Source organism: Rhamphochromis longiceps, linkage group LG14, assembly GCF_057381845.1.
Source record: "Rhamphochromis longiceps isolate RC_006_pf linkage group LG14, R_longiceps_female_GT1.1, whole genome shotgun sequence".
In the NCBI taxonomy this organism is placed as follows: Eukaryota; Metazoa; Chordata; class Actinopteri; order Cichliformes; family Cichlidae; genus Rhamphochromis; species Rhamphochromis longiceps.
The window spans coordinates 4,041,633-4,063,825 of NC_140570.1; positions in this window are offsets into that span (position 1 = coordinate 4,041,633).

Sequence of the window (22,193 nt, forward strand, 5' to 3'; positions counted from 1 at the left end):
CTGTCAACTTATTACTGTCTGGTGATGTGGTAATTCAGGTGTCAGGGGAAGAAGTTGGACAGGCCTAGCATACCCAAACATATAGTGAGGGTGCAGTTGGGACGTCCCACAGAGGTCTCAGTTCCCACCTGCATGCCAGTAATTCTAAAATCAAATGGTGGACACTAAAGGTGAAGGGAGCTGCCAGGCTGCAGAACTAGTCTTATCAAGCTTGGTTAGCCTTTTGGACTCCAGATCAAGGTTTTAATAGTTTTGCAATTTTCATTAGTTTTTATTTTTATTTAGTTTTGACTTCAGATTTTCAATTTTATATCAGTTTTAATTAGTTTTTACCAATTGTTTGCTAGTTTAGTTTAGTTTTTATTTTTTTGAAAATCCTTAGTTTCAGTTTAGTTTTGATTAGTTTCAGTTATAGTTTTAGTTTTGTTTGCAATAATTAAGTGCAACAAAATCCCAGTTTCATCATATCAGTCATGCTCTTCTGCTTATCCTTGGGTATGTTGCTATTCCAGCTACCATACCCTGCACTCTGGACAGGTCGCCTGTCTGTCGCAGGGCTAACACGCAGAGACAGACAACTCACATTTCCACCTATGGGTTCTTTAAATAAATAAATAAAGGCAGATGAACAACCATTGATACCAGGCAAATATAAAATTTATATCTTGGCCCCAATGAGACTATTAACTCTTGCAGCACCGGGTGTTCGTAATTTTGGTTCAAGTGAATTGATAAACCTTTTGAAGGCAATTGACTCACACAGTTATGTAGATATCCCCGTCCTGTTGTCTCGGGATGCATCACGCTGCCTTGCCTGGGGTTAGCTTCTGTTTCTGGGGATGAGGGTTGAGTGTGCTCCCTTACCTTCTCAAGGTAATCTAGGTTAGCCTTCTTGTGTGAGCTTTTCAAGCGCACTTTAAGGTTTGTGGGATTTTTTTCCCCTTTAGAAATGTCCCTCATAATTTGTCTCTTTCCACTACAAGACACTTGCTTTATCCAAAACACAGTCATATTCAAAGTAATCCCAAATTGGACTCTGGCGCTTTCTCCCGACTTTTCCTGACATGATTCTGCGCGTGGACGGAGCAGCAACACAGACGACTCGACTAACGTACTTGCCACCTGCTGGCATAATGAGACAGCAAGAAAAAAATCTGGAAACTAAACTTCTTTTTCACTCTTGACTATTGTATGACACGCACACATCTACGAAAACTAAACACATTTTTGCTATAAATTCAGTTAATTTTAGTTAGTTTTGTGAACACTCATTACAGTTTTAGTTAGTTTTCCTTTTTTTGTTTTTGTTTTTATTTTTATTTCCGTTAACGAAAATGTTTTTTCACTTCTAGTTTTCGTTATTTCGTTAGTTTTCGTTAACGATAATAACCTTGCTCCAGATGCAGCTGACCAACACATCAAGTGGACTGCGGCTATGGCAGTAGCTGAAGCAAACTCTTGGAAAAGTTCGGTGAGACCATGGAGCAAAATGTTTGGTTGGACAGCCAGATGGTTGAATAAACACTTTGAAGATCTCCTTAGTTTTACTGTCATGCATTTCATAATTCAAGCCTAGTTTGGGGATGAAGGGATATGTCTTGCATATCTCTGGGAGTGAGGTCACTGATGGAGTTAAATAATTACAGTAGCCGCCCCTGGGGTGGATGGCGCTGGCCCTGAATTTCTTAAGGCTTTGGCTGTTGTGGGGATGTCCTCATTGACATGTCTCTGCAATGTTGCGTGGAGTTCTGGGACAATGCCTCAGGACAGGCAGAGTGGTTTTGGACCTGCTGTCAAGGATATTCAAGAGTCCATGAGAATTTGCTAAACCACGGGATATCTGGTGCCTGAACCAGTACAGTGAGAGCTTGATCCATACTTCTGGCAGAAGTTGAACAAATTTTATATACATATGTATTACTGCAGTAAGGGAATATTTGATTGTGTTGTACAGTATATTGATATTGTGTATATCTGGAAAGTGATATTGGACATGATTTCTGCAGGAGTAACTTGCAAATTCTAGCCTAAAAATCTGTTCCTCAACATTTCACTTTATGTGCTAAAGGTTGCTCAACTGGAAGCTTCAAAACATCAGCAAAGGGTTAAAGGCTGCACAACTTGCCACCTCATTGTGGCTGTTTGACCACTGCTGTCAACATGCAGAGATTAGAGGAGAAGGTTATAACCCATCTGTGGGGTTAAAAGTTTACATTGTACTGCCACTGTGAGGGTGGACATGTCACTACACACCCAAATGACTTGTCTAATTAAAAAAATATAAACATAGAAAGATGAGGGGAGACTGGGTGTATTGTGGCCAGAGAGGGAAGTCTAAGGTAAGGCCCCTTCTCCAGAAGCCTTAGTATGTTAATGTGCAAAGCTCATCTGGAGGAGTAGGCACATCTTTTCCGCTAACACCACTGTGTTAAGCACACAGGGAGCCTGCAGAGATGCAGCTGGGGGGTTAATGGGACTTGATATACTGCAGGGTGGGGGTGGCAGCGGGGGACTGCCCCCTCTCCCAGAGCTGTTGCCCTCTATGGTCATAGTTATTGTGTAAATGCTGAGGTGGTGAGGGAGCTATTTCAATAAGGGAACCAAATTAATGAGTAATTATATTGTTATTAATAGTAGTATTAGTGCCATTATATAGTCTTTCTGTTAACAAGTTATGTTTATATTTTATTATTAAATAATTTTTTATTAAAAACACAAAGCTGATAAACGTTGAAGTTTTTATATGCATAAAAATAGGATTTTTGTTTTGCCTTTGTATACCGAGCACATTGCAAAAAAAACGACACAAAATTCCAAATACACACAAAAATCATTGTGATTTTTCAGAACAAATGTCTTAAAAATGTGCACCACGTAAATAACTGAAGTAAACTTCAAGCAATGATGAGGTGGTCTTGATGAAAAGGAAGAAAAGGAGATCCTGGGTTTATCCAATTCTCAAGAGGAGGAGGCAGCAAAGAAAATTTCATGGTTTTATTAGTTAAAGCTGTGGCTTTCATACATATTTCAGGATATCAGCGGGGCACTTTGAGGTCAGAAATGGGACCACATCTGACGAGGCAAAGAAATAATTTCAGAGAACCGAGTAGCATCTATCTATTTGGTAAAATATAATTATTTCACTATTACACATATCTTTGTGAATTCAGTACTGGTACACAGAGAGAAAAATTGAGCATGACCCAAAAGAATAAATGACACAAATGTATCCTGTAAAATTGCATAGTCTGTATTAACAGTATAGCGTTAACAGGTGAGTCAGAAAAATATAGTTAATGACTGAAATATTTGCACAAATTTTATGTATCTGTTCTGTAAAAGGCTTTAAACACTTTGAAAATATCCATCTATTACATTATAATGTCATAAAAACAAACCTTCATTGGCATGTATGCATGTTTTTGTTTTTTGTTGCACCACAAAACGGGCAAAATAAATTGTTAAATGTCTGCTATATCTTATAACTTGACTAAAAACACATGTAGCTGTTTTCTTTTTTTCTTCAATATTCACTCTGTCTTACTGTAGCTAAGATTTCAGTCTCCATGAAGTCCTGAAAACCATCATTTAGTCTTCAACTGTGTTTGTTTGTTGAGGTGGTAGTGGACATTTACTTTTTTGGTTGAAAAGAACCCATTGCTACAGAAAAACAATAAGTGTGTAATAAAGCAAAGATAAAAGTGCTGAATTCCCATTTTAGTGTTTTGCGGAAATGATATCAGACTAATTTGTTCAGTGAATTCGGCGAAAGAGGATTCCTTAAAACCAACAATAACGAGAGTTCAAATTTTGGTTCAAATGTTTCTCTTTGAGTCACTTCAATATTTTGTAGAAACGCAGTCAGTTTCTTAAGGAAAAAAATTGACTGCAGATGAGCTGGGGGGTTAGAGCATAGTAATCGCACAAAAATAGTTGTTTTGGGGTTTTTGGTTCTTTTTGCAGTTGTTTGACATGTTTTACAATTTTTGCAATTGTTGCATTTTTATATATTTTTTTTGTTATCTTTGTTTATTTGCCAAGTTCAAATATATAAAGCTTGGCTGCTGCTGCAGAGACCGTACACACAGGTATGTCTGTGTTCATTCAGCTGAATGCACTTTAGCACCTCTGACAAATGAACCATGTTTTCCCTATAAACTGTGAATGCATATATGCATGTAGGACCCATGAAAGCACATATTCATAAATCTGTGTATAATGGTGCATTCTCTGGTCAATAGAAACTCCATATACACACATACACAAAGCACGCACACCTACCAGATAGATAGTTGAGCCTTGGCTCATTGCTCAGGCCACTTTCTCAACACTACCAAGTCTATGATGAGATATCGAGCCGAGGCTTCACACTGCACTCTGATTTATAAAAGACCATCTCAGAACACGTCACCATCCTCACTGTGTGTTTTGCCACAAGTAGCTTTTCAACTTTGAGAAGTGAGAGGCATTCACAAGGGCTGGGGAACGGAAAAGGGAATGAAGCGGCTATAAAAGGAGGAGAACTTAGAAAGCAAACAAACAACCAAAAACATGCTTGGAAGTGAACAGAAACTTTTTGAACTCGAAACACAATATGATTAAATCCAGAATAAGTTTAAGGAATCAAATCAAATAAACAAGTGAAAAGCAGTGTTTGGAAATAAGTGAAGAAGAAATGGTTTAGAGGGAGCACATTTCCATCGGAACCCCCTCCCCACTATCTCTGAGTGGAATCAAATTTACAGCAGCCTTTTTTTTCTTTCAATAGCTGATCAATTTAGTGTTACTTGGAACATTGCAGTAAGCATCGACTCAGTCATTTTCAGGCATATTAATGTTTACATCCAATAAGCAGGATGTGGGGGCAACGAAATTAACTCAATCAGCTGGTGGAATGCACCAGCAAATGAGAGACCCACCTAGGGACTACACACAACTGATCACTTCAACCAACTCTCCACTCAATTGTTTCTTGACAACACTTCAGAGCACCCGAATTACTGAAGGTGTATACGGTGATTAAAAAAAAAATGCAATTTTTTTCTTCCTCACAAGCGTGTTTAAAAGCGATACTGCCTGCATCACAATCTAAGTTTGTGAAAGAAAGAAATAGTTGGTGTAAAGCAGCGGGAGAAAGCAGCGCAATAATCTTTTCAGTTATTCCGCCCAGCAGTTTAATTACAACTGGAAAAGCACAAATGATCAAACTGAATATGTTCTGTATTTTGGAGAAATTATTTCTTTCTCTGGCATGAAATTGATCAAGAATTGATTTGGGATGGGATGTGAAGGTGGGATATGAATGACTGCAGACTATTAGTGAGTCACACCCAAGTAATGCCTTTTCTGCTGTCAGCTCACCTATCAGCTTCTCGCATATAGTGAAGCCAGAAGCTACTGTGTCCGTGTGTATGTGTGCTGTGGGGAGAGAAAGAAGGGAACCCTGTTATATGAGAGTAAGACAGAAAAAAAAAGCTCTGAACCCAAACACAATAATAAAACCCTGGCCGTTATCTTCAACATTCCCAACACACACCACCCTTCTGCTTCTGTCCCTCCCCATCTCTCTGTCTTGCTTTTCCACTTTTCCTTCTTTCTTTCTTTTTTTTTTAAACTGGCCTTGCTTCCTTTCCTTGCTTCCCTCCCTCCCTGGATATGAAAAATCAGCAAATAAAAAGTTACATTAACCCCGCAATGACCTTTCCCACGTAATACACTGCGGCCTGATGGGCCAACGCAGGAGCTTCATCGAAAAGCTGTCATTCTGTGCTATCCCAAGCACTGCCTGGGGAACATTTACCGGATAATTAATATATTAAATGCATGAAAAATAGTTACACAGGGGCCCCTTTGTCAGCTCTTCCACCGCATGGGGAAAGAGGGATACAGCCTGTGAACCATCAATATACAAGCATCCTACTTCAATGGGCCATCATAAAAACTGCTCATAATTTTATGGCTTCATTTACGGCCCCCGCTGTAAAGGAAGGCCATATTTCCTCGTAATTCACTGAAGCTCTCTGTGGCTTTTTTATGATTTGGTGGTTTTAAGCCACCACTGTCGTACCAATTATTGAGGTGCTCCTGACCCTGGCGTGAAGGACGGAAAAGGGTCAGTGGTGAGCAGGGGCATGACAGAGGAAACGTACACATAAACCACTTTTAGCTTCCTGCACCTTGGTGTCGATGGCACGCAGCTGACTCACTGCCAGTCCTTCCTATTGCTGTCCGTTCAGTCAGATGCTGGGAATCAGCATATTTGAGCATTTCCTGTGACTGGATCTGAGCTGAAGGAAAGCTATTTGCCTCACTCTGTCTGTGCCACTCCCCTCTCTTGACTCCAGTGCTACAAGGAAGGTGAAGTCATTTGGGGCGACCGTGGCTCAGGGGGTTGGGAAGCGTATCTGTAACCAGAAGGTCGCCGGTTCGATCCCCGGGCTCTCTGTCCTGGTCGTTGTGTCCTTGGGCAAGACACTTTACCCTACTGCCTACTGGTGTTGGCCAGAGGGGCCGATGGTGTGATATGGCAGCCTCGCTTCTGTCAGTCTACCCCAGGGCAACTGTGGCTACAACCGTAGCTTGCCTCCACCAGTGTATGAATGTGAGAGTGAATGAATAGTGGCATTGTAAAGCGCTTTGGGTGCCTTGAAAAGCGCTATATAAATCCAATCCATTATTATTATTTACCTTTGCTTTCACACCAATACCATGAAGCCGAATGGCTGTAGTTGTAGGGTCTTTACCTTATAATATAAAGCACCGTGAAGCAACTGTTGTTGTGATTTGGTGTTAATTGAATTGAATTGAATTGAATTGAATTGAATTGAAAACCAGCTTTTTCAAGTCCTCCAGTGTGTTAAGTTTGTTAAAAAAAACAAAAAAAACCTCTGCCATGGTATTAATTTAATAGAGTAGATTTATATTGCTCAAAAGAGCTGTGCCTGAATGTATATTTTCTTCTTGTTTATATAAAATGCCACAGTCAGAATTCAGATTCCATTCATGAATTGAAACCTCTAGAAGGGAAAAATCCTTTTTTTTTTATTTGACATAAAATCCAGAGTGCTGGACTACATGGGCAAAACTGCAAAAAAAGAAGAAGACTTAAATGAACCAAATCCACAGAATCTCAATACATATCTCAAAATATGTGATCACATTATATTTATATTAATGTTTGCTAGCTAGCAATCTTATTCTTACTTCCCAACACACATAGTTTATAAAAGATGGGCTTAGTCTCCAAGCTTAAAAAGTGAAATCTTAAACCTGCATTGATTCTGACGGCCATTAATGATTTTCTACTATTGATGCCTGGAATATCCAAGAGTTTTTGCATTTGCGCTTGCTCGCAATGTGTTGCTCGCACTCTCAACACTCTCTTGATGTCACTCATTTTCTTTACCATACATTTCTAATGTGACTATGTTGTCTCTTGTTGTTGCTCCCGGTGCTCCATCCTACCTGACAAAACATCCTACCCATTGTTTCTGCGCATGCGCACAACACGAAATTAAGTGGCGAACCGTCCTACCTTTGTGAATGTGACCTACAAGCATACCTTAACAGCTAAAATTCAGTGGAAAATCATCCTACCTTTGTGAATATGAGCTAGAAACATACTTTGACGGGTAAAATGAAGTGGCAAACCATCCTGGCTTTATGAATATGAGCTACAAGTATACTCTGATGGGCAAAGTTAAATGGCAAACCGTCAAACCTACTTAAATTTGCTGGAATTACTCTGTGACAGCAGAAATGTGCATAAACTACTTACGGTAGGACGTTTTGCCAAAGTAGGATGGTTTGTCAGAACTCTCTTTCTCTCTCTCTCTCTCCCTCCTGCTCTTTTCGTGTGCTACTGCTGTTGTGAGTGCAACCACCGCCTCGCCCGGGAGGGGCGCAAGCAGATCCCTGTGCTTGCGCCTCCCGTCTCTGCTCAGTGCGAACACAAGGCTGACGTGCAGCGTGAAGCGAAAAAAAAAATGAGATAGAGGGCAAGATAAAATAAAAAACTAAAAACCCACGGCTCCCAATAAGGAGTCGGCTCGCATTGTTCCCTTCAAAGAGCCGGCTTTAAGAGCCATTTCATTCGCGACCGACCCATCACTAGTGGTTAGCCAGTTTGCCATACTGCAAGAAAATTTGTGTGATCGAATGGGTTTGTCTCCTAGTGCTAACCCTTGAATAGATTGGCAGCCTCTTCAGGATATACCATGCCTCTCGCTCCGTGATAGCTGGGGTAAGATCCATCCCTCTGACGTTAAGTTGGATAAGTGGTCAAGACAATTTCATGATTCAATCCATCCATCCATCCATCCTCTGCAGCTTATCTTTATGAGGGTGGCAGAGGGGCTGGACTGTAGGAGTAAGCCGGAGTACCTGAAGAGAACCTGCAGATAGGTCCAAGCTGGGGGTAGGATTACATCGGGAATTGGCTCTGAGGGCCTTACTGTTTGCTATAGTGATAAATGATGATAGATGTTGATAGATGAGGCTTGGTAGGAGTCTCTGGAGTATGATGTTTATGTAATAGTGGATTATCAGGTGTTATTCTAAGAAGGGAAACCCTCCAAAAAACGGAGGGAGCAGTGGAGCAGCCAAGGGAATAGAACGATATGAATCTGTATGACTAAAATATAATTTATTATACAGAAAAGGTTTAAAAACCATTAAAACAACCCTGGCCAGGGAGAACACACTGTAAAATCCAATAAAACGTAAACATTCCCTAACATCCGGTGGCGTCAGCCACATAATTAAAATTCAGTCAATTGGAGCGAAAACCTGGCGGCATCCCCGGCTATCCTTTCAGTCTCTCCGCTCTGGAGTACTAGAAGAGAGAGGGGCAGCGACAGTCATCGTTCTTTCCAGTGGCTCGGTTTATTGCAGCACGATATGTCGCAGGACTTAGCCCGGATGGGCAGAGCTCCTAACTCTGCCCGCCGCTTTTCTGTGTCACGCCAGCACTATGGTCTTGCCGTAGGAGGTAGGGCGCTGTCCCGCTGCCAGCTAATCCCCCACCGTAGCGGCCTCTGGCATCAAGCTATTCCAGCAGCAGCACAGCTCCCTCTGCCTCTCCGCTCACTGGCCATTGCATGCCCTCGCACGTACTGCTTACACCAACCCGCACCAACGCTGCTCCCCCGCTTGCGGCCGCCGCAACCTGCCACCATCTACTCCGCCATCTCTACTGCTCTCCCGTTCTCCTGACCGGCCAGGCCTTCTTATTGGGCCTCTGTGACCTCCCAGATGTGCCAAGTTAGTAATCACGGAGGGGTGGAGTCTCTCCAGGACAAGTCAACAATAAATACAATAAAAGCATGCAATAAAACAAGAATAAAACACTATACAATATTAAAGTATTAACAATAATAAAACACAGCAACTCATATGAGATAAAAACCTAGTTAACTTGTCCATTTCCACCCCGTGACATCTACAGTTGACTTTATGATCTATAGTTATAGTAGGAAGCAGGTGGAAGAGCATCTGAAGAGGTGGAGGTATGCAATGGAAAGTAGAGGCTGAAAAGTCAGTGTAAGCAAGATGTGCGAACGAGAGAGTGACAGGTTGAAAAGCAACGACTTGAGTTTAAACGAGTTTAAACACCCGGGGTCAATCATCCACAAGTGAAGTCAAGAAGAGAGTGCAGGCAGCGTGGAATGGTTCTAGAAGAGTGTCAGGGGTAATTTGTGACAGAAGGGTAGAAGTAACAGTGGAAGGAAAGGCTTACAAGTTGGTAGTGAGACCTTCTATAATGTGTGGTTTGGACACAGTGCTATTGGTGGAAAGATAGGAGGTGGAGCTGGAGGTGGCAGAGTCGAAGACTTTACGATTTTCACTGGGCGTAACTAGGGATGGGTATCGTTTAGGTTTCATCCGATACTGGTGCCAAACCGGTACTTTTGAAACGGTGCCGGTGCTTAAACGGTGCTCGAATCGGTGCTCGAATTGGTGCTTAAAGAATGCAAAACACAACCTCTGTCCAAAAACCTCTCATGTTTAGCTGTTTTTTGTAAAAAGATAACAATGTTAGCCTTTTCTGCAGCTATACGGCATATATGGATTCACTCTTGGCTGGAAGCAGTGCTTAAAAAATGGAAAAAACACAAACTTTGTCCAAAAACCTCTCATGTTTAACTGTTTTCCACTTTTTCTTTGGTCATTTTTTGCCTTTTTGGCCAGGGTGAAGGGAGTATCTGCCATCAAACAAGAAGACAGCCGCATGTAACTACGACGGTGTTTGCTAGTTTACCTTACATGCATTTATTTAATAACGTGCTTAGCCTACTCAACGTAAATTAAACACGAACAACATTAAGCTACTCTCCGCTCACTGGCCATCGCATGCCCTCGCCACGTACTGCTTACACCAACGCTACTCCCCCGCTTGAAGAAGAACGGCTGCTGCTGCCATCATCATCTGTCATCATTTCTGCTACGCTGGCAGGGCTAGGGGCCAGGACTCTCCTCTTCGGGTTCTTGGGGGATGTTAATAACTCCAGGTCCAATAACAGGCACCACACCCCCATTTGATGTACTCGGTGTGAGGTCTTGCAGCAAGCTATCAAATACAGTGCATTTCTCGGCTTTTAAAAAAACGCTATGCGTCGCCAGGTGTTTCATCAGATTTGAGGTGTTACCTCCTTTGCACAGTATCACCTTAAAGCACTTGTTGCAGGCTGCTGAGTTTGCTGTGAAGTACAGCCAGACTTTGACCGCTTCACTTTGGGCATTTTCAATCTGTCGCTCTGCTCTAAAAGAACGTACGTACCTGGGCCTGCCTACTATCCTTGGAAACGTAAAATGATTGGCTAGAATCCAAAGTGTAGGACATCTCATCGCTGCTTTTCAGTCTGGTTACTACCATTTATGTCAGAACCGGTGCCATAATGGCATCCCTAGGCGTGACAAGGATGGACAAGATTAGAAATGACTACATCAGAGGGATAGCTCAGTTGAGGAGAAGCGAGGTTGAGATGGTTTGGACATGTGCAGAGAAGGAATTGTAGACAAATGTTGTCAAATATGGAGCTGCCAGGCAGGAGGAAAAGAGGAAGGCCTCACAAGAGGGCTGGTGTGACAGAAGAGGATGCTAGGGACAGGATGAGATGGAGGCAGATGATTTGGTGTGGTGTCTCCTAAAGGGAGCAGCCAAGAAAAGAAGTAGCAGGAGGTGGAAGAATTAAGGAAAAGTACTGCACTAGATTTCTAATACTAGTTTTTACCAGTTTATTAAATATGACCATGGCAGACATGCTCCATTTCCCTGTCTGTTTTTTTTTTTTCGTGATTAAACAGCAGTGTCCTATTTACATGGAAAATTAACTTGAGACCATGTGATGGCTAATATCCTCCTACAGATTCATGAGCAAAGACTAACATACTGTAGTGCACCGAGCAGCAGGCACATGTGCACATAGACAAATACAGGAGCATATGGTTGCTGGCATGGAATACTAACACACATCATATTCTTGTGCACAGAGCACATATTTGCTCATCCTTATTGGGAACTGACAGACATATTCACCCCCATGTTATATAAACACTATATATGCATAGATTCTGGCATGTTCTCATGCATTTGAGCAAGATATCTAAATAGCACTGAAATAATTAGTTGTACTTTTACCCATGCTTTCAAAAACAGACTTTTGTGCAGCATTATTGCAATTCAAAGCTCAAAGGTCAGTCTTGAGAATTCTCTGTATTCCCATTTATTTGTGAGTATCCAAAAAAACATACACACAAATAGGTTAATGCTTCCGAATGTCTCTTTGAGTTCCACATGCTGTATGTAATCATGCCTATTCATTACCAAGAAATATACTCTTAGACCTGCATTTAAGTACAATTCATTAAATATTACCGTTGTCAAACAAGTGCTGCAGGTAGCATTTGGTTTCTAATGAAATACAACCCTGAAGAAAAGGACAGAGATACTAGAGGAAGCCACATTAATTTTCTGGAGCATAATGCCTCAGACCAAATGACATTATATACAGCTAGCATTTCATAATGTGACACAAATGGCACTGAAGTATAATTTAATATCAAAATACAGAGTCAGGTGAACGTTCCCTGGATTCACTAAGAGAAAATCACTAGATTGGAAGGTCAAGCTAAGGCTAAAGTACTGCTTTGTTATTTGAACACATTTATAGAAAAGGAAATTTAGCAGAATGACTGGCACATATTATGTTTGTAGTGGAACACCAAAGAGACTGGTGGCTCAGTCTGTTGTCTGGCTCAGTCATACCACATTTCTAAGGGTAGATATTTATATTCAGAAACTGTACTTGTTTCTTGTACTTGAAAGCAAAAGCCAACTATTTCTTTCCTCTTGTGTCATTTTTTAGTACCAGGCATAATGAAGCAGCATCTAGTATTGTTGCATCACAGCAATAACATTGCTGGTTCTAATCTCCTTGTTAGCTGAGACCTTGCTGTGTGGCGTTTGCATGATATTCCTCTGAATGCATGGGTGAAATCGGGCTTCCTATCACAGTCTTAAGACAGCTTGTTAGATTAATTTGTATGTGACAGATAGTGTACAGAATAAAACGCAATGTCTGGTTTAATGTGGCTTGTAGATTAATGGATTTTGAATTATCAGTAAGAATACATCTGGTTGACACAGAATTAAATTCTTGTAGTGGTTTAATTTTTTTTTCTTTCTCATTTTCCATTTTTGGGATTAAAAACATTTACTGTAAAAAAAATCTTCAAAATCAACGAGATCATAATTTTTAAAGTTGCACCAAATGTGCGTTAAGCAAATTAAAATGCTCATAAAGTTGCATTTAATAGTGGATGTCCTTCAAATTCCTGTTTTATGCTATGTTATACTATTTATACCCTCTTAGAAACTTTTTTCTCAAAAAAATCACAGCCTTAACTTCAAAACACCTCAGGTGTATACTTACAATAAAAAATCCCACTATATATGGATACAAGTACTCACCTACAGAAGTTGCTGACTTTAATACACTCTGTTCCTCAGCACCCAGGGGCCTGGTCTCTTACTTTATATGGTCTGCAACTTCATTGTGGAGTTGTTGTGATTCTTAAATGCTTCATAAATGGCACCACCTACAAATTATTGTAGAATATCTGTGAGGGATGTTCCGCAATATATATGCTCAAATAAAGTGAGCAATGACCTTTAGAATGACCTGTTCTTTCACAAATATTTGCAAAGACAGATTGAATGGCTAGGTGCTTGATTTTATACACCTGTGGTAATTTAGGTGCAACAACCTTCCAACCATCCGGCCCTGTATGCTTCAAGAAAAACTGAACAGGATGGAGGTGGACCCCTGCCTGGTGGCTTGGATCTCCGACTACCTCACCGACAGACCACAGTACGTCAGGCTGAAGGACATCACGTCTGACACAGTGGTCAGCAGCACAGGAGCACCACAGGGAACTGTGCTGTCCCCTCTTCTCTTCACCCTGTACACCTCTGACTTCTGCTACAACTCTGAATTATGCCACATTCAGAAGTTTGCAGACGACACAGCCATCATGGGGTGTATCTGGGATGATCAGGAAGAGGAGTACAGAAGTCTGGTGAGGAACTTTGTCGCATGGAGTCACACAAACCACCTGCAACTCAACACCTCAAAGACTAAGGAACTGGTTGTGGACTTCGGGAGGTCTAGAGCAGGTCCACTGCCGGTTCAGATAGAGGGGGAGGAGGTGGAGGTGGTCAACAAGTACAAGTACCTCGGGCTGTGGGTGGACAATAAACTGGACTGGTCATGCAACACAGAGCACCTGTATAAAAAAGCCCAAAGCCGACTGTACTTCCTCAGGAGGCTGAGGTCTTTTAACATCTGCAGGAAGCTCCTGAGGATGTTTTACCAGTCGGTGGTTGCTGGAGTACTTTTCTATGCTGTGGTGTGCTGGGGGAGCAGCACAGCAAAGAAGGACTCATCCAGGCTGGAGAAACTGATCAGGAGGGCTAGCTCTGTGGTCGGCATGAAGCTGGACACTCTGGTGACAGTGGCAGAGAAAAGGACACTAAAGAAACTGCTGGACATTATGGACAATGCCAGGCATCCTCTGCACACGGCCATTAACAACCAGAAGAGTCTGTTCAGTGACAGGTTGCTTCTCCCAAAGACAAGAACTAACAGACTTAAAAACTCCTTTGTCCCACACGCCATCAGACTGTTTAACTCCTCTCTGGAGGGGAGAGGGAGGGGAAACAGGAGGACAAAGGAGGGGGAACAACTAAGCTGTAGTGCCTCTTCACCTCACTGTGCAATACCTTTTGTGCAATACTTTTGTAAATAGTCAACGGTGCAATAGACTCAATACTTGAAATGTGCAATTCACTTGTATTTTTATTTTTATTCCTATTTATTCTATTTATCCCCTTCGTATATTTTATTTATATTGTCTCTGTATTTATATATATGTGTGTGTGTATAACTCTGTAACTTCTGTCGGTGCTGTGCTTTTTTGGAAATCGAATTTCCCAGAGGAACCCACCCGAGGGATTAATAAAGTTCTATCTTATCTTATCTTATCTTATCTTATCTTATCTTAAGTAAACCTCTGAAAATTAATATGTTGAAATATATAGATTAACATTGCTTCATAATATCATAGAAAAAATATTATGCATAACTGCATAATTGACATTTTTTCATGTCATAGTTATTATTATGCTTCAGAATTGCCTTTGATAAATCATATTCCAGTAGTTACTGAAAGTAATTTCACTAGCTCCCACTATTTTCATATGTTAGCACAGTACTTAGTAACAGGTTCTTGACCAACCTTTTTATACAGGTTGGGAGAGTGACAGTTAGCTATGTAATTGTCTCTGTGAAAAATTCATCATAAGATATTGTACTTTAAATATGAATCATACATCATTGAACAGATACACAAATGTAATTTATTTGATTCAAATTCAAATATTATATATTTTGTAATTATTAATGTTTTATTCATTGTAAATAGATTACATTTTAATAAGGCTAGTGTCATGGAATAGCATATGACTGACACAACAAGTCATTTTCCACCATAAACACAAATTTTAAGCTTTTATTAACAAGCAAAAAGCTTAAAATCCAAACGTTTGTGTATAAAATGTACCAGAAGTAAAATGCAAATTATATAGAGTATAATGCTGGTGAGTCTCTGGTCCCTGTTGTCTCCACCTGAGGCAACTTCCTCTTTATTTATTTAAATTTTTTATTAAGCTAACTTTGGGCTTTACTGTAAAGTGTGTAATACTTTTTGCTACTTTTTCCTAAGTCAGTCCGATTTCCCATTTTGTAGTTCACGTCACCTTGCTCCTAAATTTCTCAACCTTATTTCTTATTAGCAAAATGCATGAATGAAAAACAAATGCCACTAAACAAAATGTGCCTGTTTGTAAAATTTGTTTTGTACACCACTGACACAATAATGAAAAACAGCGTGGCATTTAATCAGTCACACAAAACAAATAAAACCTCATTTTGTTGCTAATGAAAACATTTTGTGATACAAAATGAGCAATGTTAACACCGATTTGCTTACTGCGTAGTGTTTGCTAGCTTGTAGGCTTCTTATTGGGCCTTACCAGTCCTGCTGTGAGGCATCAGTGTAAATCTGACCCCACAACCAACCAATGCTTTTAGTCTATTCAAATGAATCCCAATTTATAAATAGCATGGCAAATTAACTCAGATTCCCCACTTATTCCTGGATACAACTGGCCTCAGTCACCTCTCAATCCTCTCCCCTCTGTGCGAGGAAACCACATTCATATCTTTCCAATTCAAAGAAGAAGAGGAGGGGTGGAAGGAGGCAAAAAAACAGCCTGTTGTAGCCAAATTGGTAAGCCAGCATTGTGAGTGTACAATATGGAGTATAGGTGATCCTGGAGAGCTCACACTAAGCAAGCTTAATCCTGTTGACTAAGAATGGGCACAGGGAACCATGCCAGCCAGCACTGAGCTGTGGGTGTGTGGAGCAATGACAGGGGAATTACTCACCATGGCAAGGGTGGTCCTCCAAAGCACGAGCTGCTGCTGTTGGCTGCCAGTGGAGCCAGTGCTGGGACAGACTCACCAGTTCGCCTGTTCCCTGCCACAAATCCCCACTCTCACTGACTGGAAGTGCTTCAGGCCAAGGCTTTCATGGCTTTGACTTGGGGGCGTGGCATTTGAACAATGAGTTTCACAATGTGTGACATGCTTGTTATAGAATCAGAGCCTCTGATAGCATTTGCCTCTATTCTCTGCATGCTATTAGCTTTAAAGGGGACATATAGGATGGGAGATGTCTGAAAGGTTTGTTTCCTATAGTGTTAAACATAAACATCACTCACAAACGTCTCATCTCGACATTCCTAAAAAAAATGTTTGTCACACTTGACTGTTGCAGATCACCTTTTTTTTCATATTACCAAGCAATTTTCAGAGGTGGACTTTACTGCTCGTTGTCCTGCTACATAACCCAAGTGCAAAAGAGGCCCAAAACTGATGGTCAGACATTCACCTTAAGGATTTTCTGGTAGAGAGCAGAGTGGTTCTATCAATTACAGCAATTTATTCTGGTGCTGAAGCAGCAAAGCAGCTCCACACCATAAGACTATCACCACCATGTTTTACTCTTACTATGGTATTGTTTCATGAAAAGCTCTCTTATTTTTACACTAGATATAAAAGTTCAGCTTATTCAGTTTTTATCCTCAATAAACTAAATCATCAACTACAATTTGTATTTACCTGGGTTATCTTTGACTAATATTAAGGGCACCATACAACTTTGAATAGTTACATGTCACATCAGCTTACCACTGATAGTGACAATCAGTTGATTAATTATGTCACACTTGTTTTTGACCTAACAGGGCCTAACCTGCTAAAGCCCCCAAACTGTGAATGGAAAGCATGAAGTGAAAATATTTAAATTAATTTCACATACAAGATGTTATTAAAAGTGTGTAAGACTGGGAAGGTGAAAAGTCAAAATGAAAAGTCATGGGCATACCTGTTTTGAATTTGGTTGATTTTCCATGAAAGATCCTCTGTACCCATTGCAGTATGGGTATATTTTTAGATGTTGAAATTGACAGCGTCTTATATCCTCTTATATATTTGCCATTGTGATTTACCTCTGCATCTCCTCCAATGTGTCAAAACTGTGACCCTTCAGTTTCAGAAGCAAGTGAAGACCTTACTGTGTGGTCAAATAAAAAAAAAAACTGTTCATTTTTAGTGTATTTGTGCTAGCACATACTTGCACACTGGCACCCAATACAGCTGTGGTTGTTTCTACTGAAGGTACTCCCTGAGAGGCTTCACAGTGTCACAGTAAACGACCGTGCTGATAGTCTCACCCTGGTGGACAGATTCATGGTCCACAACTCTGTGAATGTCACAAAAATGCTCCTGGTCTCGTTCCTCACTTGTGAACTATTAACTGGTTGTAAGGATGCTTATAGAGAGCAATCTAAAAATAGCAGCTGTAATGGAAGCTGTCTGGAAATGCACAGGAGGATTCTCTTGAACGTCTTTGATCAAATTAAAATGAACAATGATTCTTTTGGTCCTGTACCTCCACCTTTCTGATCACACCATATATATTAGGAAAATAGAGTATCCTGCTGACTCATGGATACAAATCTGAGAGTCATTAGAATTAAAATGTTCGGAGCAGGAAATGAAGGTTGTATTTGTGTGCTGCAGTGAGACTCATGCCCAAGACACACTGTAAGAGAGAGGCGTCACAATCAAAGAATCTTAAATTGAAATTTATGGGAGACTTCTATTAGATTGCAGTCTCCCCTGAATGCCAGGGGCCCTGTTTATCCACAGCTTTAAAGGTGATTGAAGGACAGATTAAATATATATATATACATTGCTTAAAATGTTTGAGAACTTGAGACTAAAGGGATATCGTCATGAGACTGACATATTCTCTTTGTGTTTTCCTCATCAGACCTTTACTTATGTAGCACCTTTCTACTTAATTTGAGCACTCATACCGCTTTCTGCTACAAATCAATCCCCCAATCACAAAGATTTTTCATACAGTACTTTTAACTCTACCTAAACGCTTTTCTCTAACTTTAACTCACACACTCTCACGCTGATGGATGCATCAAGGGAGACTTCCTCCCCCACCCTAATTATATTGACATGCAACAAGCTACCAGTTAACATTATTAACAGGCATACACAACTTCACTGTGATTACTGTTTAGTGAATTTCACAAAACAAAATCCTGAAATGCAGCTAAAAGATGTCTGCTTCTCAGAGTCAGCAGCAGCCAACTGGGATTACTGGTGCACACTGACAATACTAATGTTTTAACACCTCAGAATGTGAGGGGCTTTTAGATAATGTATTCAAAAAGAACAGTAATTTCTGAATAGTTAGTATATATATTCTGCCAGCCATGCTTCTAAGTCAACATTTACCCCAGCTCTGAAGGTCAGCCTTTAATGGCTTTAACATCTAAAAATCCTATGGAAATGTGCCGACCTGTTGAAATCTCTCACTTCAGATTAGTGCTGTCTAAGCGATTAGCACATTCCCATACACTCAGAGCCATAAGGAGACGATGCCACTTAAAAGCTACATTGTTCTGCAGAATGAACATGTCAATCCTAATTCCTTTAGCTGTGGTTAACAGCCCATCAGCAAACTGCCAGTTGCAGACTGAACACCAGCTAAATCCAGGCCCAGAGAAAAGACCTTCCTGAGGAATTAAGGCACGGTGTCATTTGTATTCTCTAATATTGTGATACTGGGCACACTGTAACAAACTGCAGCCCCTTCGTGCCCCGCTCACTTCCTTACCATTAAATGAGTGAATATGAGCTGGTTAATCAGCTCCTGTTCAAGGTTATCGAGGTGATGCGGACCAACATCATCTTCTATGACCACACTGGACAGGCTTCTGCGCGCTCTTTCGGTAAAAGCAGTGGGATGGGAGGGATTCCACTGAGGGCCTGAAGTCATGTAGAAGGAGAGCAAGACAGTGAGAGAGGTATTTAGGTGCACACAGTATCATACATGTGGGCGCATAAACACACATACATTTGAGTGAACACATTCACAGAGCCCTATTCCCCGCTGCTCCTAACATTGACACTTAGGTATAGGCAGCTCCTTTCACATCAAAGCTTTTCAGGTACACCTCTCTCATTAAGATATCTGGAGTATTTGGAGGTTCGCATGCAGTTTGCTCCAAATTATTATTTTTTAATTTAAACTGTCAAAAATTGTAAATACAGTCAGAAAAGCCAGAAACACCCATTTAAAAAAATGAAAAACACACTTTTACTTTATTCTTAGTTCATACATTTATAAATAAATAATAAACTTGAATCATGTTACTATGAAACTGCAACTATAAAGCAATCACTTTGTTGGAATTCTCATTTGATTTTTATATTTCTATGAAATGCAGAATTAGTGGTATTATAAATTATATAGTCACAGGATATAGGCATGTGCCTCTGTATTTCATTTTTCTCATGCCAACACAGTGGCTGAAATATTCAGTGTGTCTGCATCACTACTTTGGAGTGTCTTGGGCTGTGACCCAGTTTATCACCATAAGTAACACCGTTCACATAACGCGCCTAAATGTCTTAGTTCAACATAATTATTGACAATTTGCAAAACTGTATCCAAGCAGCAAAACAAAACACATGCTGTAAGCAATCAAGTCCAGAAACCAGAAACCTGATGAATCCTGATGAATGATTCTACTGTCACCAACGTCAAGTTACAAAAATGAAAACAGTTAAAGTGAGTTGCGTTTGCATATATGACATTATCTCTGTCTCTCTTGGCGTGTGTGTGTGTCTTCATGTGTGCAAGCAAGGGGTAGTTGGGGGCAGCAGCCTCGGGCCGAGCAGCTGTGAGCAGATGTCAGTATAAGTAAACAAGGGACTTGGGAGAGAGAAAGAACGTGATTGGGCCAACCCTCTTATTTACGCATGAGTGCCGCTGCACCACCGATATTTACATTTAAATTGATGTTTCAGATACTTAATTAAAGACGAGGACTGGGCTCTTCTGGTCGGCGACTGCCTCTTCCTCATCTTCCTCCTCCTCAGCAGAGTGCACAGACTGCTCACTGGAACCCACACCACTTCTCTGAGCCCTGTCAACAATATTTCACTGGGGGCCAGTTAGTGACAATGCACCCTATTTTTGCTTCAATGGTATTCTTTCTGTGTGCATTATTGAATACACAATGCCCCCTGGTGGTTTGTGATGCCCAGCTTACATGCACATACAATGCAACATGTCTTTGTGTCCTTAGGTTTGCAAATAGAGACAATGGTCATTTATATAGTGAGTGTATGAAATATGTGAATTGGGAAGCTTTTGAAGGGCCTCTGCTGTCAGACCACCAAAATGATGGACATGGGTATTATGCAGTCATGATAGTGGGCAAACAACATTACAGTCATACAGTCATATTAAATATTTTACACTAAATAAATAAATATTACAACAAACTTGTTCAAGTTTTCATTTGTAGTTTATGTCATTTATGAGGCTTACCGCAGGCTTAATCTAGGATGCAAAGGTTACACAACTCAGACAAGAGTCTGCTAATACTTTGTCATTTAAGGGAAAAAAGAAATTGCACAGAGCACCTCAGATATCCAGTGGGCAGAGTAGTTTTTATTTGAAATGGTGTTTGTATCCACCTGTTGACACTGCTCTGTTATGTCCTCCACCACAGTGCCAGTCTTTCTGTGTTAAACATGTGCTGTTTGGAGCAGGTAGTCTGTTTATTATGCTCCTTTTGACTGATAACATCTTCCCACTCCATCTACTAGAAATTAGGTGGAAGAACATAATCTGCAGGTACTAAAATGAAAAAACACTAACGAATTTGATCATTCTTTTTTTTTTTTTTGCCTGTCCTGTTTGGCTCTTTTGCCATAAGAATTGTTGTCTAAAGGCAAAGAAAGATGCCCAACTGATTTACTTTACCAAATTGACCATCCCAGCCTTGCCGTAATGGTCTATTTGATTCACCTTTTATTGTTTATGTTATTTTATTTTCACCTGCTAAATACGGTACAGACTTGACTGGGGAAAAGAAAAGGGAGAAAGAAAGAGGGAAAGAAAAACAGTGGGGAGGAGGGACAGGGGCAAAAAACAAAAACCAACAAAATAAGCAGACAAAAAATACAAATATCAATCACCTTGATCAGCTGTTGAGAAAGAAAAAAGAGAAAACAAACAGAAGGAAAAAAAAGAGCAATATAATAAACAACATCACGATGATCTATGGGAATATAACAGTAAATACTAAATATTAAACATTATTGTGCAGCACGTAAGATCAACAGAACACAGTGTGCTTTGAGGTAGGAGCCAAAAAGGGTGTAGTTTGTGTGTGTGAGCACCCGTGTGTACACCTGTGAGCATGAGCGCGCTTGTATTTAAAAGGTTCCTTCATGTAATGATCTGCTAGAGGGTGTGTGTGTGTGTGTGGGGGGGGGGGGGGCACAGCCCCGTCCACCAGGGCATGAAGCAGGTATGGAGGAGATCAAAACTCCAGACATCCAGAGGCCCCCAGAACACAAGAGACCAAGGAAGACCAACAGAGGGGCAGCCGCGCCACTGTCCCAGAAAGAGCTGAGGAGAGTCCCAGATGAGGGGTCACCCAGCAGCCGCGGAGCAGAAGCCAGGGGAGGTTGCAGTGACGTGCCCGTGAGCTCCGCCGGCGGCCAGCTGTGCTAGAGTGAACGAGCCCCGGGCCGAGAGGCTGAGGGCACGCCACCCCCGAAGTGGCCCGAGCGAGCCCCAGGCTCCAGGCCCCGACAAGCAGCCACCAGGAGTGATTTGATCATTCTTAATCAGTTCGATGCCATTTGATGGTGCACATACGATGCTTATACTATTAGTTTAGGTATTGCATGGACAAATTTAAAACACTGGTTGGAATAAAGTCACTTGTTTAAGACCAGTTTAAACTGATTTGGATCAACAGATAGATTGAACATGATGTTGACCCAGTAATTTGACAATCCATAGCCCTGTCCAACCTGGTGCTTGTGCGTGCTTGTGAGGTAATTTTGCACAATGGCCAAGGAGCTACATTGCTCTTTATTAACACAGTCTCCAAGGAGGAAAAGTCTTAATGCAGTGGCACTCCAACCCTGATGAACCGTACTCCCGGCATGCTAGACTGTCCT